We start from the raw sequence: 6,000 nt of genomic DNA, 5'->3' as shown, positions 1-6,000 counted from the left end.
GATTTTAAATAAGACTGGACCCAGGGTTGACCTCTGGGGTACACTGCTAGTTACTGACCTACAACTAGACTTCATGCCACTGATCATTACTCTCTGGGCTCTGGCATTCAGCCAGTTTTCAGTCCACCTCACTGTTTGCTTATCCAGCCCATTAACTGATTCTCTGTGAGGATTTTATGGGAGACAGTCTGAAAAGGCTTACTGAAGTCCAGGTAGACAATATTCACTGCTCTTCCCTCATCTACCAAGCCAGTCATTTCATCATAAATGTTTATCAAGTTGGTCAAGCATGAATTCTCCTTGGTGAAACCATGCTGAGTCCTGGAAGCAAAGATCGTGAATGACAGCCTGGGCTGTGTGAACAGGGGCAGAACCAGAGATTTAGGGGGGTTGTTATCCTCCCTCTACTCAGTACTTGTTAGATGATATCTGGATTACTGAATCTAGTGTTGGGTTCCCCAGCAGAGGTTCAAGGGAGGCCACCAATATGGTGGGGACTGGAGCACTTTGTAAGAAAAGTCTGGAGGACCTGGGCTTTTTCAGTCTGGAGCAGAGATTGTTTTTGGGGAGTCTAACAGCAGTCACTCATGTACTAAGAGGTCACTGAAGAGATGGACCCAAGCTCTTCACAGTGGCACAGGGTGGGAGGCTGACAGACAATGGGCATAAAGTGAAACAGAAAAGTGTCAGACTGAATCTAGGGAGACATCTATTGCCCATGAGGACAGTCAGTCAGTGGCATGGGCTGCCCAGAGAGGTTGTGCAGTCTCCATCCTCAGAGTTTTTTAAGTCCCAACTGGATGAAGTTCTGCACAGCCTGGTCTAACCTCAGAACTGACCTGTTGTGAGAGGAAGGTTGGACAAGAGACCCCTGAGCTTACTCCCCACCCGAGTCATGCTGTGATCCTGTGGTCCTCTAAAAACTGTGATTATCCTCTGCATGGCTGTTATCTGTCTATAAGGAACCCTTTTCTCATTCCTTCACTTGCCAACCTTCTTGTCTTATATCCCCTTTACCACAATCCAGTCTTGCACTGTTGTACACACTTTGGTACTCTGAGTTACATTTGCATGACAAAGCAATTGCTAAATTGGAGAGTGGTTAAGGGTGGGCTGAAACCTGAGTTTTATCAATACAGAGAAGGACTCTGCTGTAATCTTTTTTCACTGTGAGGATATACATAGAAGTTTGTAGAGCTTGATGTTCATACAAATACATTTACCTGTGGGAGGCAAATGACTCATCTCTGGTTTTTGAAAATGGAAGTGATGACTAGATTGTTTTTTGGAGATAGGCTTTTACACCATCTGCAATGCTGTCATGTTACTGTGAACAGACCCAAAATGCAATCGGAACAACACTGTAAAATAGACTTATGTGAGAAATTCCATTGGCCATACTGCTGGAATCTTACTAATAGCAGTGAGAAATGCAGTTTATATGAAAAATATAGAAGCTTGGTACTGAGAACCTCTACCTGTTCCTAGAAATTAGAGTCTGGGTTTAGCTCTGAAAGCTGAGGCTTTATATTATTTCTAACATTCTCGCTGACATTAATTCACGAAACCATTCAAATTTCATTCAACCTTGCAGATTCCTTGACCTCAATTGCACCTCTATCAGTGTATTTGGCTCCACAGTCTAATTACCTGATGGAGGGAAAGGATTTTATCAGTTTTCATTCTGACAGCTTTTGGTTTTGTTAGCATGACTCCTTGTTCTTGCATTGCAGAAGTTCCCCATCTACCTTTTCTATCACATTCTTTTGTTTGGCATAGTTATTTCTCATCTCCTCTTACTAATCTCCTTTCTAAAGGAAACAATTCCACTCTTTTCAATCTCCTTTTAAATGTTTTTCTGTGTTCTTAATAATTATGCCCTTCTCTCAAGCCCTCTATAATTCTGTGCAATTTTTCTCAAAAAATGGTGGCTGGTATTATAGAACTAGCAACATAATTGCATTACTTTTGCAGTATTCTTCTCCAGCCCATTTTTTTATGTAGTTTGACGTATCATTTGTTTTATTCCATCACTGTGATGCATTAAGTAGAGGCTCCAGTGGTCTGCCTGTAATGATACACAGCTTTTCCTTAGGTGATAAAGCCAACAGACTTCTAATTCATCTGTTGAAGGAAAAGTAGTTTTGTGGGTTTTTTTGTACTTACCAACTTTACATTTCACTTGTTTGTATACTGTCTGTTCTGCATTCTAAATTTCTTTCTCCTATTTTCATGTTCTGAATAGCCTAAATCACTTTATCAGATTTCAGATTCTGTGGACAGATTCTGTAGGTAGAATTCTGCCAGCTCTTTTGTACCATTCTTGTTCCATAATACATTTTTCTTATGCATAGTGAAACAGTGAAACCTAAATTTTGGTTTTCTTGTTCTGGGAACATTGTATTCCTCCTAAAGGAAGTAGGCCTACCAACTCACTCCAGTTCCTATTTTCCACAGATTCACCCACAAATAATACATCTCACAGATGGAGAAAGATGGAGAAAGGAATAAAAGAAAGTAACTAAGTGGATTTCCAGCTCAATCCCCTGCATTTAGAAGACATTAATTCTGGAGTTGTCTATAAAAGCATCTGTTTTTCATTCCTCTCCCATCTCACCACACAGAAAACCAACAAATACAAAATTAAAGCTTGTAAAGCTTTTTAAAGTTTGGAATTTTACCTGTAGTGTAAATAAAAGTTCTGAAAAACATTCAGATATCAAGCAGCCCTCTTCAAAGGCATTGCTAGCACACTGGGACATTAATAATTTCAAAGTACAACTTACAAAGTGATTTTTTTTTTTTTAAATCAATAACTGTAGTTATCTAGAAAAAGAAACAAGAACTCATCTGCTAGTTGTGGAGGGTTCCTGTTCTATATGCCTAATAATATGGGAGAAGATTTACTGAGAAACTTCTTTTTCTTCTTTCTCCCATGCTCACAGATCAAAATACCCAGGAGAACACAAATATATATCAATGTGGCAATGTATTGTTTAGATAATGGAACTAGCTCACTGCTGAAAGCAGGACAATAACATTAATGCAGCTGTTCTCTCAGACTGACAATCAAGACCTGATAACAAAACAACATGTTACCATGGCTCTACCATTTCTCATATCTAAGTCTGCACTTATACGGATAATGCCTAAAAGATATTGTTTGGCACTATGCAGACATGACTGCACATCATCACAACATTTGAATGCAGAAATTCCAGTCTGGAGGAGTATGGTCTCCCTTTGAACCTATACAGTGTGTCCTAATCCTGCTCCAATAAGCATTGTAGCATCTCTTTATCTGGCACAGTTTAGCTAGCTTTCAGAAAAAAACAAAACAAAACACCATGTACTCACCATCCCTATGGTACCCTGTACAGAAGGAGGTTTGAAATAGATGGGGAGCCACAATGCTGTCCTGAAAATGTAGGCAAAGTCAGGTGCACATTAGGTCTGAAGGTCTTGCAGTCAGTGCAGAAAATTTCTCAAGCACCGTGTTCAACTCTTTGTATTTTCTAATTTGTTCATTCACAGTACAGCATAATGGCCTTAAGAAAAGGAGGGAAAGAAGAAAGAGCTATTATTTTTAAAACACCATACAGTTATGAAGATTTTGTATCTAGTACTATATTGTACATTAAAGTCATAAACCTTAGAAAAAAATGTTTTTTAGAAAAAAATGGTGGAAAAGTTTTGAAATTACCCCTTGAAGGTAATAAGATCATAATGGTGGAGCAGATGTCCATCTGCAGCCTGTGGAGGACCCTACGCCACAGCAGGTGGATGCCCAAAGGAGGCTGTGACCCATGGGAAACCTACAATGGAGCAGGATCCTGAGCAGAACTTATGGACGTGTTGAGAGAGGAGCCCACGATGGAGCAAGTTTCCTGACAGGACTTGTGACCTGTTACTAACTGACAATAAATTAAATTAATTTCCCCAAACTGAGTCTGTTTTGCCCGTGACAGTAATCAGTAACAGATCTTCCTGCCTTAATTCTGACCCACTAATTTTTTTCATCTATTTTCTCTTCTTGTCTTATTGAGAAGGGGGAGTGATAGAGCATCTGGGTGAGGGTCTAGCAGCCAACCAAGGTCAAACCCACCACAAAGCCCTTCTCTGTAACCTCAACAAACTTGGCATCTACCAAGTACATTCTTGCCATAGAGAATACTTTTCACAATATACATGGTCTCCAGTTCGCTCAGTGGTTATATATAAATGCAAAATCACCATGCATAAACTCTTCCATAAATAAAGTCATAATCTTTTATATATTGTACTTTGCATCTGTGTGCCCAATTACTGGTGTTAGGTATCACAGGCCTTTGTGTAGAGAAATGATAAAGTTTCTAGTCATGGATATACTGCAGGAAGCAAGAGGGTTTTATCTTTTTATATGATTAGAGTGGCATGCACAGCTGTGCAACCATTTCTGTTTCAAAGTTCTATCTGTTCCATAAGTTGCCAACCTACAAAAATGGCTGAAGCAGAGAGACTGGATGACTAGGCCCATTAGTCAGTCTGAAATAAATTTTACTTTCAAGGCTCCTGGGTTTGACTCTCTTAATGTAAAAATGCTAAAAAGATTTTTCTTCAGTGTTGTCGTTTGAGCCTGGTCAGCAGCTGAACACCAAGCAGTCACTCACCCACCTTCCACCCACTTGGGAATGGGGAGGGAATCGGAGGGGCAAAGGGAGACTCATGGGTTGAGATAAAAACAGCTTAATAACAGTGACAGAACAATACGCTGACAGCAGTATCAGCAGGTAATGTACAATACAGCTGCTCACCACCCACCGACCAACACCCACCTGCTCCCAGCCAGCAATCCCAAACACAAAGGCCCCACAGCCAGACTCAAAGAAGTGAGAGCCCCTCCTGGCCCACTCCTGCCTTTATATAGTGAGCACAGTGTCACATGACATGGGATATCGGCCAATCGGGGCCCAGCCCTCCAGCTGTGCTCCCCCCGCCCCCGCACACAGGTGAGGGCACTGGGCCCTGGGGAGCCCCTGGGGTCTCAGGGTGCTGCAGCTCCTCCCGCTGCCAGACCAACGGGAGCGCTAGGCCAGCCCCAACCGGGACATTCAGTTGTTCAGGCAGATGAATTCCTGCTGAACTTGGCTGCTACTAGACTCATCTGATGATAGTCAGTTTAGGATTTTAACACCTTCCAGAAGTACCTTGAAAAAAATCTTCCCCCCCCCCCCCCTTTTTTTTTTTTTTTTTTTTTTTTAAATCATGATCAGACTGTTTAGAAATTACAGACATGGACACTTGACCTTCCTATAAGGAGCAAAAGCTCAATCTCTTCTGCCTTTAAATGGTATGAACTGGCAATTTGGGATCTAAATGTTTGTCAGTCTTGACTTCTTCTATTGCCCTTTTTGTTCATACTCATTTCTTCAAAGCCCCTTGAAAGTCACAAAGCAGCCTGGCAGAATCAATTTTCCACCAAGAGAACCTGCCATTAGATTAGACCAGCTACAAAGAAGAGTGGTAAAGCAGAGGAAATCAAATTACAGAAATCTGTCTGGGAAAGAGGCAATGTGTGGTGTGAAGCATAGACAGCTAGCAGAACAAAAAGGGCATTCTGACTGAAACCAAAACCTGTAAAGACATGTAGAACCTGTGATTGCTGCTGAAGCAGCTATGTTATACTGGTACTGAAGTAAGGGAATAAAAAAAAAGCAATAAAACAGCCAAGGTTGATGGCAGTAAGCAGTGAACAGGAAAATCACTTTCTGTGCTATAAACTGCTGAGGAAAAACTGAAAGCAAGGCCAGGGAAAGAAGGGAAGAGTTTAGATTAGTTTCCTAGAAAATATTTCTTTCTAAGTGAAATGTTAACAGAGGAGAAGATATATGAACTGCCTTGCAATGGCTGTTTATACTGAAAAAAACCTGTTGTGTAGATTTTATTGGGTCATCACTGGAAAATAACATTATTTTTTCTGCTTTTGCATGCATTGCATAAATTAGATTCCAGCTTCTGAGC

The sequence above is a fragment of the Tyto alba genome, unplaced genomic scaffold (assembly GCF_018691265.1).
Source record: "Tyto alba isolate M040663 unplaced genomic scaffold, T.alba_DEE_v4.0 Super-Scaffold_2, whole genome shotgun sequence".
NCBI classification, from domain to species: domain Eukaryota; kingdom Metazoa; phylum Chordata; class Aves; order Strigiformes; family Tytonidae; genus Tyto; species Tyto alba.
The sequence above is the reverse complement of the archived record's forward strand: the minus strand, read 5'-3'. Positions refer to the sequence as shown.